Source organism: Tamandua tetradactyla, chromosome 4, assembly GCF_023851605.1.
Source record: "Tamandua tetradactyla isolate mTamTet1 chromosome 4, mTamTet1.pri, whole genome shotgun sequence".
In the NCBI taxonomy this organism is placed as follows: Eukaryota; Metazoa; Chordata; class Mammalia; order Pilosa; family Myrmecophagidae; genus Tamandua; species Tamandua tetradactyla.
The window spans coordinates 195,518,336-195,531,535 of record NC_135330.1 but is presented as its reverse complement, the minus strand read 5'-3'; positions in this window follow the sequence as shown (position 1 = coordinate 195,531,535).

Sequence of the window (13,200 nt, the reverse complement as noted above, 5' to 3'; positions counted from 1 at the left end):
TGTTTCTGGTTTCCTTTCTGTTGCTGAAGAGTGCTTTAAGCCTGCCGGAAACTCCCCCGAGAGAGAATGAGCTCTTAATGCAGAATATTAACTCTTCTGCCTATTACATCTATAAAAACAGGCCCAGCTCTCTCTCTCTGGGTGTCAGAAATTACTTTGGGGCACTCTTTGGAGTTATCTTGGCATCCAGAAACAAAATGAAGTACACCAATGCCCCAAAGAGAGGGCACTGGAGTCCAAAGAGCTAAAGAAGCATCAAGTTGGAAGTCACTGGTTTTAAAAAGATAACTCAAGGGCCAGCTTTAGAGTCCCACCACTGCTGCTGACAGGCCCTGGACCACTTGCCAGCTGTGTGTCCTTGGATAAGGATTTAAACTCTCTGTGCCTCACTTGCCCATTTGTAAAACAGGCCAAGTAATCCTGCTGGCTTCAATGGTAGTTGTGAGGATTTCAGAAAAGAATCCTACAAAATGCCTGGTGTGGTGCTTGGTGCTGGGTGAGAGCTCAGTAAATAGTTAGCTTTTATTTTTTATAACAGAAATAGATGATACCATCACATTAACAGTTTATAACAATTACTATTATGTTATTACAAAGTATCATTCTTTTTTTCCTTCCAACTTGTGCTTCCACTTTAATGCCACACACGGTAGAGGGGCTTGTCCCAATTTTTTAAACTTCAGGACAGTGGTTTCAAGCTTGTCTGAACATTGGAATCATCTGGGGAGCTGAAGAATTACTGATGCCTGTGTCCCAGTCCCTAAATTCAGATTTAATTCATCTGGGTTGTGGCCTGAGCTTTGGAAGTTTTAAGAGATCCCCGAGGTAATTCCAATGTGCAGCCACATTTGGAAACTTGCTTTTTGGTTGCCCTGATTAAAAAGGCTAATGGCTATTCATAGGTCAGATCAAATAAGGCAGTGTGTGTTCTGAGCTAATAATCTGACTTGTTTTACTGCATTCATTATTCAAATCAGTCAAACAACCAGCTTGGCAATTTTCTCACTGAATTAAGTTTCAACTGATATGAATCAAACATCAATGTGGTAATGTTTGATTCCTTAATATCATGTGCCACAGCCTGAAATAATGTTGACTGTGTTGTGAACAAGTGATGGCTGTGTGTGTTGAACCTTTTAGGTGATAAATGACCACAGGAATATACATTATTTAATCCCATTCTACACATTTGATAACAACCGGATGTAAATTAAAATGCTGATAGGTTTGGATGGATTTGACTAATTCACTCAGCAAAAATTTGATTCCTCAAACTCATATAGCTGCAGCCTACAGTAAACTGAATGCACGGGGGAACAGCTAGGACCACATGTGTGATTTAGAACATGAATTGCCACTGGAGCACACATCATTTAATTCCGTCCTGCGAGTTTGCTAACAAAGTGGATGTTCAATCAAAATGCTGATGCTCAGAAGGAGATGGATGCCGCCTCCTGCCTTCGGTCTTGTCCGGGGAAACTTTGAAGGCTTGCAGGTTGCTATCAGATTTGTACGCTGCTGTCTGTATTAGAACTCTTTAAAAAATTAATGAGCATGTTGGTGCACTTAGCGCTTCGGGTCATACTGATCCATCAGATGGACCCCAAGTGAGGCAGCACGCTCAGCCACCGTCAGTGGCCTCTCAATGTTTCTGTTACAGGCACTAAACGCTAGATTAGAAGAGGTTCCCCAGAAGTCCAGCATCCGGCCTTGGACCAAGGGTACTTTAGCCACTTTAGCAGGGCAGAAAACAAAACAGAATTCATCAGGCACCTGCCTCCAGCCCTCTAAAACAGTTAGGCTGAATATTGGGCAATTATATGTGTAAAGTCTTCTCCCCCTACTGCAGAACGAATTATTTGTTTATTAGGGTATTTGCTTATAAGGGGCAAAGAAATGACATCATTAGAATAGATGAGAGCATAAGAAAGGTATTTTAAAAGTTTTCTTCTGGTAATTCTATTTTTGGCTATAGATTAGGGGCAAAAAATAGCTCATGGCAATCAAGAAGGTGAAAGGGGAGCCAGAGATTAGTCAGTGCTTATTCTGTGCCAGGCCTTTTCTGGACATAATCTCCTTTGATCCTTACAGCAAGCCCTCAAGATAGAATCAGGCCCAATTCATCGATAAGGTGCCTGAGGCTCAGAGAGGCTAAGTCACTTGCTCAAGGCTGCACAGGATGAAGTTATAAGGGTGGGATTCAAACCGAATTCAGTCTGCCCCAAACTCCATGCTCCAGTCGCTCCCTCTCAGGGCGACTAACTGCCCTGATGTGCTGGGATTGAGGGATGTCCCAGGACATGGGATTCCAGTTTTAAAACCAAGACAAGTTGGTCACCCTACCTGGTTACAGGGGGTTACTGCGCCCTTAAACTGGCGCAGATTCTAGGCTGGAGGTCTGCCCCTGGCAGGAGGTCTGGGTCCCTCGCTTTTTTTCAGAAAACGACATATCCAGCTGCACTATCATCCCAGGGGAGTAAGCAAATTAATGGGACTCTAGCCCAGTTACCATATCCCTAGACGCTGAGGGTTGGCAGGCTTTTTTTCCTGTAGAAGACCATGTTCCATTCTGTGGGTCATAGTATCTCTGTCCCTAGCAGCCGGCTCTGTCACTATGACGGGAAAGCAGCCCCGATATGAGAATGGGCGGGCACGGCTGTGTATCTGGGAAATCCTACAAAAAGAGGAGGCGGGCTGGCTTTGGCCCATGAGTAGCTTGCCAAACGTGGATGTAGGTTATTAATAGAGTCCTTTGCATAGATTATGCACTTTTAAGCAGAATTATTTCTGGAAGTTACTTTAACTGGGGTAGGTCCAGTGGGCAGTTGGGAGTTGTCCTTTGGACTAACCTATTTATCCATTAGTTGTGCCTGCTATTTTCTGCTCTTGGGGGCTATGGAATTTGACTTTTCTAATCCCACCCCAAGTCACATAGTGTGTGGGTGTGTGAAGCGGACACTATGAAATCTCCCATTAAAATTTACATCCCCTTCCTTGTCTGCTGGTAGGCATTAGTCACACATTCATTTACCCATTCTTTTTTCCAATCATTTATTTTCTTTCCAAACACCACTTAAAAAGTGACTCCTATTACATTCTACATGCACTTAATTAAGATATATTAGTTTGCTCCTATTACATTCTACATGCACTTAATTAAGATATATTAGTTTGCTTCATTTTCTTTATTGTGTGCTGGAAAAATATTATGAGAGTTTTCTATGCTACAAAAGCAAATACCGCGTTCACCCTGGAGCAGCCGGTGTACGGGAATCCCAGAGTCCACGCGACCACTCGCTCCCATGTGTGTTTGTCCCTTCGCCGGGTCCTCGCTGGGCTGAGCGCTCACTCTGCACATGCACGGGGCCAGGGGCTGCTCAGGACCCTCTGCCCCAGTGGCAGACCAGCCCCAAAGGGGAGAAGTGTCAGAGGCAACATGGCCTCAAATACAAAGTGAATGCTGGGCACAGCTTTGAGAAGAGAGGGAGGGAATACAAACAGGGGGCGGGGGGGAGAGCAGGTGGTAAGGCTGGCTCGGGAATAAGCCAAGCGCAGGAAGGGATAATAAATAGAGAAGCTTAGGAGTAGATGAGGAGCCCAGCCTCGGGAGCTGGAGGTTGGAATGAGGGCACAACTGTGGACGGCAGGCGGTGGTCAAGGAAAGTTCAGTGGAAAGCCCCCGGAGGTTCTTCAACAGGAGATCAAGGGATAAAGATGGTGCTACAGGAGGTCAGGGCAGCTGGGGCTGGGAGGTCGCTGGGTCAGAGCTTGGTAGAGGAAATGCACAGCAAGGGGCAGGGCCCAAGAAAATTCCAAAGAATCAGGAAGATGACGAGAGCATCAGGAAGTCCGGCATGTGTAGAGAGTGGTGGGTGCCCACTTGGAAAGATGACTCCAAGTTTTGGCTTGGAAAATTTCAGGTATTTTCATGCTATTTGAATGAAGTTCTCTGGGTGAGGTGGGAGAAGGGGGCCATCGTGTGCATTTTATGTAGACCCCCCCACACACACACCAAGAGATGATAAGTGGGATTAGGCAAAGGGTTTCTGACCCCTTTTGGACATTCATTTGCTTGATGATCTCTGCCGAAGCTCTTTCCTATTTAGCGGAAGAGCAACTTTCTAGAACGAGGGGCTCCTACTTACTCTGATCCAAACCGGCTGCACAATGCCCAAACTTTCAGACAAGGTCCACGTCAGACCCTTCTCTTCTGACTCCAGGTTCCCCGAATTGTGCTTTGGGGTTCACCTGCATCCACCTGAGTCGGCCGTGGCTGGGCTCGGATTGCAGGTTTCCATTTCTTGCAGCGCTGCTCAGTCCTGGCTTGGGGGGTGTTGCCCATACCAGACCTGTCAGTCACTGAATTATTGATTAGCAAGCTTTGCACTTGGCTTGTGAGAATGGACTCTAACCACTCCAGACCCTAAAAAAGAGTCACTAAAGAAGGCTTTACCACAAATAAGAGTACATCAACACATATTTAGATGAATATCTAGATGATGCTTGCGTCAAGACAGGTGCTATTTTAGTTTGATGATAAATTCGGCATCAGCTACTCACCTGAAAATATTTCCTAATTGTTTAATAGATCAATTTAATCCACTGCACTTCAATTTTCCAACTCTGTGCTTCTAAGGAAAACATTTATAGTAAGATTATAGTGATATCCAATAGAGGATGATACAATATTAAATAATTTAGTTCCTTTATGCTTTGGTTACTTTCCTAAATTACTTATGAAATGGCAAAAAAAAAAAAGACTACTAGTACTACTGGGGAAGTTGATATCCATTTCTTATGTAACAAGGGAGGCATTAAAAAAAGAGAGCGAGGACGGCAGGGGGTGGGAGACTCGTTGTCTTAAGTACAGGTTCTGGTATGCTGAGAAGCTGCATGTTTGGTTTGGCTGAAGGATATCAAAAGCCACTAACCAAGAGAATAACATTTGTTGTAGCCAAAGTAAACAATTTTGATTTCTGTTTTCTATATGCAGGCATATGAATAAAACATAGCACATTTTATATTTGTAACACCAATGTGGGAAAACACGTAGCATCAAATCATAATAACATGAAACATGTCCCTTATGTTACTAAATGTTTCAGCACCGCTTTGAGAGTTCTATATGAGCAAAAAATTGGGAATTGGGGATGCTATGAAATTCCAGTACCAGCAGGAATTTTGGTATACTCCAGACAGAAAGAATCACACCCAAATTGGCTCAGCTACATGAAAATTTGTTTTATAACCCATTTCCAGAGCATGTGACTCAAGTATCACAGGAACGTATCAAATATAACCCTCACTGTCAGGAAGTTTCCTTATTGAGGAGATCTCAGCCTTACCGAGTTTCTTTTCTGCTGTCAGTAGAGAGGGAAATGTCTCCCATTGTCCATACACTCCAAAAAAGGAAGAGTTTTTGTGAAGTAGAACCCCTGACCCCAGAAATGAACATGATCAAATACATCCATTTCCAGAAACACGTGAACTTTCTACCAAAAGTTTAGGCCAATTGAGAGTCCTTTTTATGAACTGTCATTTCCCTACATCCTGTTAACAGTCATCCCTGCCAGACAAGATGTTTGCAGTAAACTCTGTCAACCTCTATATTTGGAGAAATCAATTGTGAGTGTTAAGACTGGAAATAGAAGAAATTAATGAAAAGAAGAAATTACTGGTAATGAATACAAAGTCTTCAACAGTGCTTGGCACATAGTATGCGTTCAACAGACATTTTAAACACTAGTGGCTGTAATTTTGTTATCTGGGAATATTCATGCTTTATGATCAATGGTAGCATTTGTATACACACTGATAAATATGCACACATATGTACGTATGTAATGCATATGTATAAACAGAGAAGTGTTTGATTTCTCTAATTGCCAAAAATAACCTTTGCTTGTGAATTAATTCATTGCTATTTGCTGTTTATCTGTTCCTGTTAGGAGGGTTGGAAAGGATAGCACTAACAGAGGTGTGAAATGGCTTATTTGTTTTAGTGAATTATTAACCGCTAATCTCAGCATTGAAGCCACGTTGACCATTGGTGAAATGCCTCATCAATGAATTAAACTCACAAAACATACCACACAGTGCCACCTTTACTAGCGCATAACACAACATTAGCATTAGCAGGGCTCACACATCATTTCGTACAATGCCCTCACTTTAAAAGTAGGAAACTGGGAAAAGAGTAAGATCAGGAGGTGCAGCAAATATCAGGGCAGGTCATTCGAAACTGGACTTTGGCCTCCCTGTCCACGCTCTGTCTAATCCACTCCCTACAGGTCTCCGTCCCCTCTAAACATCACTGTATCCGGCCACGCAGCCTGCGTGGAGCCTTCACAGCCAGCTCTGCCTCCTGGGCCTATCGGGCTGGACAAGGCTGGCCTCTCAAGTACGGAAAACAACAAGTAGGATTCCAAGATAAGCCAACTGAAGACACACCTTAACCTCGCTTATTCTGCTCTACTATTGTGGATTCCCCGAAGTATATGGGTGCTCAGTCACACCACCTCACTTTAGAAATAAAAATCCATTGTTTTACTTTTGTTTTCCAAGTATATTTTTAACTGAGGTCTTTAAAATAGGTCACGGGAATTCTCTCTCATATCTATACATAGCATTTTTAGTGAGATTTGGTTATCTGTGAGTTCAAGAAATCACTCGTCGCTGAATCTGATATTCAGAATGGAAAGTCCAGTTGTGCAAATTCACCTAAACCCACACTTGGCGAATCTAAAATGAAGGAGGGGCTGGAGGGTCCCTGAAGGCAGGATTTAGGTCTCCTTCGTGTCTGTGTCCCCAGCACAGGGCCGGTGTACTGAAGGTGTTCATGATTACGGGGTACATTAAGAGAAGAATAAGCAAATAAAATCTCTTGCTCTCTGCACTTACTATGGGAATAGAGTACCTTAGCTAGAGGCAGGCATCTGGGTTTTCTAAAGTTGCATATCCCACACTTTGTGGTCTGCTGACCACTTCGGTGAGATTAAAAACAACCCTGACCATCTGCTTGTGTTAGGCCCCCCTTGACCTTTAGTGGGTGACCGGGAATGCATCCCCGAATTCTACCAATTCCCTCAGAATTCTCTGTTGTCCACAAGTGTCAGCCTGCTCCTTTTGCTCCCAGGTCAGATAACGACCGCCTGCTAGCCCTCCGCTCCCTTGGCACCCATCTCCGCTCCCTTGGCACACATCTCCGCTCCCTTGGCACACATCTCCGCTCCCTTGGCACACATCTGCGGCAAGGCCCAATCCCAGGCCTCCTGCCTTCATGGAGCTGCGTGCAGTGTGGCGCTCACAACAACACAAAATCATCAGTGAAGCCCGCTTGCTGAGATTTTAGATCATTTCTTCCTCAATAAAGGCCCTCACCTCCCATCTGATGTCTAACTACATTTGTTTATCAAGTGTTGGGAGCTGCTCACGGGGTCTGTGCCATTTGAAGGATGGCTCTTCGGACGGCCTCGTGTCCCACTGAGCAGGAAGAAGGCACCACAGCCCACATATGTGTCAATACTGCCAAGAGGCCATGCAGGGGCATGGCCGTGCATAGTAAAGGAAGGAGCAGGTGTGGGGAATGGCACATTCCCTTAGAATGGCACCTAAGGGAAGCCTGTAGTCACTTCATTCCCCAGCGCTTCCTTCAGAGGAGTTCAGTTCTCATCGTTTTAAGTGGCGAAATTGCATCTGAAGACTTCTGAGATCTGACCACTAAGCCTCTTTAGGTAGGCCCTGACAATAAAACCTCTTTACGGGGACCACATTTTGTTATCCAGAGACGTCAGAAAAGAGCAGGACTGGCCTCTTAGGTCTAAAAGGACGCTCTGCTCCCTTCCTTAACGCCTTCTGCGGAAGTGTTCCACCTGTGGTTTTGAATGACAGAAGGACAGATATTTTTGTTCCTGAGCCAAGAAGACTGTGTGCCATATACCTCTAACACAGCAGCTACATTTCACCAAGGGAATGCTTTTTACCTGACTTTCCTATGGCATTGTTAGAATTTGCACTGGACTTTGCAACTTTCATTTTTTCCTATCCCCAAAGCGCCATCATGAATTGGTGGGAGAAAAACATTAACTTCACCTAAGCCTGGAGGGAAGTCAAGCCATGTCCTGGATCACACAGTGACTGGGAGTCCCTGCCAGGGCGGTTTCTTCATCAGTTTGAAGGTTGATTATTTAAGCAGTAGGAGATATTTATTCCCTAGGCCAAGTCCCTTAGGCGGTGCTTCTGAATGGTCAAGGTCTAAATAAAAGGGGGAAAATCATTTGCCTTTTACTCACTCCCCAAAGACCAAAGTCAAAATAACAACATATTGAAAAGTTGGTAGAAATATTCCTGCCTGATAAATCTGCAGTTGGTTATTTTTAAGCTAGATGAGTCTCTTTGGAAAACATCTCAGGCTTCTGAAGCTGGCTTCATGGAACAGGCCTGAGCCTCTCAACTGTCCCCCGCTCCCCCCAGCATTGCCACCATGTATAAAACAGCCTTGGTGGCAAAGCCGAAAGCTGAGTCCACCCGACATTGTAAGATTTTCATAGTGCTACGAATTTTTTTTTTTTAATTTTTATTGTGGTAACGTATATACAACATGACCTTTCCCATCTTAACCACTTTCAAGAACACACTCCACTGGGGCTAATTGCACGCTCAGTGTTGTGCTTCCATCACTGGAACCTTCCCAACACCTGCGAACTGCTTTCTCAGGCTTTACCTGAATGCTTGTGTTGTAGACAAAATGTTAAGTAACTGAGTACAACAGGCAATTCAATGGCCTCCCCTCTCACCATGGCAGGTTAAGGTACCGCCTGTAGGTCCGTGCAGGTTATTGGCTCTAAATGGAAAGTTTCCCCTTTTTATTCAGCTGTGGTTGGAACTCGTATTTTCTCTGAACCAAAGACAGAGGCTGGGAAGCTGGTTGGAATTTCTTCAGGCTTTTCTACTATTCGGGCAGAAAAATGATCTTTGCCCCTATTTTATCCTTTGGATATTAAATAATCAAATTCCTTCAGTGATTCCTGATCTTTTTTTTTTTTTCTTCTCTCTCTCTCTCCAGCCAGCTTTATGACGCTGTCTGAGCTAGCTCTGAGTTTTCCGAGGATGTTCTCTTGGGTAGGTCAGAAATTCACCTCTAGCCCCCACCCTCCCAAACAACACAAGCACACCTCCCCAGGCTCACAGGTGACTCGCCTTCCCTGCAAATACGAGTTATTTCACATTTATTAACTCATGTCATCATGTGTAAGTTTCTCTAGCCATCTTTGGAACAACTTAAATTGTAAAACAGACAAAAATTTTGTAACCATAAGTTAATCAGAATACCCTTGCCCACCACATATAATAATGAAATAAAAACTTGTCTTCCAAGAAGAAACCAGTTGGATCTTGGCTGTGACAATATTTGAGAAGAAAATCTCTAATCTCTTGGCAAATGTGGCTAAAGCGAACATTGTCATCTAATGGTGCTGACTGAGATAAACAATTTCCACAAACTGGTGATAATCACAGGAGCTGGTCATAGAAAGGAGGACATAAGAAGAAAGAAAACTTTCTTTACAAGTCGAAGGTAAAAGATGCTGAGTGGATAATGGTTTCTATAGATTTTAGACATGAAAAATTATAGATAACTGATTTCAGTTATTAAAAAGCACGTGCTTAGTTTTTTTGATCCTTTCTTGATTGAAAAAAATGTCTTCAAACACAACCTTTATAAGAGCGGAATTAATAAAATAATATCATAAAAGCAGGAGCGTGGACAAATCCATGGGAGAAATCACTGATTTCTAACACAAGAAAGTGCAGGAATCACAATGTGCTTTCTGTAGGCCGCCCTGGAAAGGAAGGCGGGAAGGAGAGGAAAATGTCATTATGGGAGACAGGGGACCGCAGAGCAGCCTAGCAAAAACTAAAGCTGGTGACTGCTTATTTTTTTCTTTTTAGCCTGTACATCTGCCTGGTCCACTTTTTTTTTTTTAAACATGTATGTATCTCTCTACATGTATGTAGTTCTTTATTTATGCACACACACAGAGGCAGATATGTGATGTGTATATCACAGGGAATTTTGTTCACAATCTTTTGCTTTTATTTTTTTGGAGGGGTACATGGGCTGGGATGTGTGGTCCACTTTTACCCATTGCACTTTTACCCTCTCAGTCATCCGACCTTGAGCCTAAATTAAAAATCCAGGCTGAGGTACCAATCCCAAGGCATTCAGTCTCTAAATGTCAGTTCAGTTCAAAGAAAAGTCTATTTCCCACAGGTTCAATTCAACCAAGGATCATGGCTTTGTGTCAGGCTCCGGCTGAGATTTTTCACCCTCACCATCCCTAGTCCCCACTTATCATCTACAAAAAAAAAAGGAATAGCAAGGAGCAGAGCAGGTTACAGTTTAGGCTGTCCAGGTAACTCTAAGTCCTGGCGGGACCGTGGCCCGCCTGCATGCACAGTGTCCCACCCTTATTATTAGGGAGTTTCAAAACCCTCCCTGCCCCGCCGCCGATGACAGCCCCTTCTCCGGACTGCTGCTCTCAGGCGCTGCCCCTGCACAGGCGCTCAGGCAGGTTCTGGCTAACCCCGCTCATCACAGCGCCCTGGCCCCTGGCTGGGGTCACCACCCATGACCAGAGTCCTTGGCTACCTGACTGCAGACCGAGCCTAAGTCCACATCAAATTGCTCCCCTCGTACGTCACAGCACAAAGGGGGATCCTTCTTGTTTGCAGTTCTTCACCCAAAGAATTTCCAGTAATCCAGTTTTTATTCCCAACAGGAAGTCATATAGCTTGGGAAATGATGAAATGTAAAAGACTGAGAAGTAAATAACAATAGATGGAGGTCAGAAATACTTGGGAGTTACTATGCAAAGGGATAGAAAGGTACATTGTGGGGCATTTTCACAAAAAAGGTCTTCGTGTTGCCACTTGGAAGAAGGAATGAAATTGTAGTGTTTTCTCCACATGTTCAGATATAATTCACTTTCTGGAATATTTAGTACGTTGAAATTCCCTCTCATTTTCATTATAAAACTAGACTTGCATTTCTCTTGAACAGCATCGTCCCCCATACAAATGGGGTGGGAGGCAATAACAAAAACAGCAAAACATTTTTTAAAATCATGTATTTAAAGGTAAGATTATCTTTTCCTGATAAATTATTAATAGTACTACTCAAAATAAATAATAGGACATGAATGCAAAGTAGTCAGAGTTATTTTTATATCTGGCATAATAGCCAAGAAGCTTAAAAAGAAAAATGATATTATACTATAACAAAACAAATGGAACAACAGAGTCCCCCGGCTTCTATCAGGTCTTCTCTCTAATTTTCTAGAAGAGGAGACTATACAAGTTGCTTTTTAAAAAAGTTAGCCTATTGTGGAAGCTTCTGGCTTGGGGAATTAATGGTTGATCTTGGTTAAAGCTTGAAAGACATACAGTTGCTCTGATTCAAAATGCAACAGAATAAACAAAGAGCTTTCCTGTCACAGGTGCAGTCACTCTCCAGGTAGGGGCTGTTGGTCACGGCAGGGAAAGAAGTTCGTGAGGCAAGGAAGTGAGTGTGTGTGTGTGTGTGTGTGTGTGTGTGTGTGTGTGTGTGTGTGTGTGTGTCAGGGGCAGGGGTTTAGCAAACAAGAGCAGGAAATAGTCAGGGCGCAGGTAACAGCTGATTATGTAAGAATTCAAAATAGTTGCTGTTCGGTCCATCTCCCCAGCGAGAACAGAAGAGCCAGGATGGCAGGGATTTTTATTTTGTCCACTGCTCTATCAGCACCTGGAACAGGGCCTGGCTCATGGAAAGTACTCAATAAACACCTGACGAGTGCATGAATACAAGCTAAGTTTCAGAAGACAGTTTGCTGAAGGAAATGACATTCAACAAATATTTAATGAGCCCCTAAACAGAGCGATGCGAAGAATCCAAGTGTGATGCATAAATTACTGTTACAGCAGAGCTTTGTAAGGGAACAAGGCGGGGAGGGGGAGGGGAGCGCATACGGAATCAAGGAGCATCTTTGGAAAGAAGACAGCCCCCCGAAGTGTATGAAAGGAAGCAGGGCGGGGGCGGGGGGCGGCCCCGCTGTGCAGGCCTGGACGCCCGGCCGAGGCTCTGCCGTCTGCTCGCTGGCTGAGGACAGGCCCCCTTGAAAGCCCAGCGTCCTGCTCAGTGCATTTTTACTAGGCGCTCAATAAATGTTCGTGGAGTCGACAGGTGAGAGCACCAGCTCGAGCCGCAGGACGCAGGGGCTCTCCCCACTCCCCCGCCCTCAGACCCTGTCTTCAGAACGAGCCAGGATGGTCCAGCCCAGGGGTCACCAGACTGTGTCCGGGGACCTCCTGCCCCAGAACTCAATCAGAATGTCCAGCCCTGGCCCCTCCGGGACTTCCTGAATCAAAATCCTTGGCAAGCGACCCAGAAACTGGCATTTTAGGCAAGAATCCAGGGAAGCCTCCTGCACACCGAAGTCTGGGCTCTCGTGATGAAGGATTTTATAAACAAGTAAGAAGGATCTGATGAGACACAACATTAGTCATAGAATCCTGGGGACAGGTGGTTACAGGGGGCTGGGTGCTGTCACGATGCTTTCACATCCAATAAACTAGGATTCAATGGCCCAAGTAGAAGGACTAAAATGGTAAAACTCCTAGAAAAAATATACAGAATTATTTTAGGACCTTACATTAGGCAATGGATTCTTAACCTTTATACCAAAAGCATGAGCAACAGAGGAATAAAGATAAACTGGACTTCATCAAAATTAAAAACTTGAGTGCATCAAAGAACATTATCAAGAAAGTGAAAAAAAAGAAAACAACCTACCGAAGAGGAGAAAATATTTGGAAGCGATATATCTGATAAAGGTTTAATATCCAGAATATACATAACTACTACAACTCCACAGCAGAAAGACAAACAACCCAACCAAAAAAATGGCAAAGGACTTGAATAGCCATTTCTCCAAAGAAAATTTACAAATGGCCAATAAGCACAGGAAAAATGCATCACAACATTAGCCATTAGGGCAACAAGAATAAAAATGACAACAAGATTCCACCTCACACCCACTAGAATGGCTATTATTAAAAAGAAAGAAAGAAAGAAAAGCAACAAGTGTTGGCATGAATTCAGAGGAAAAGAAACCCTCATATTTGGCTGGTGGGTGCAGATGCTGTGGTACAGTTTGGCAGCTCCTC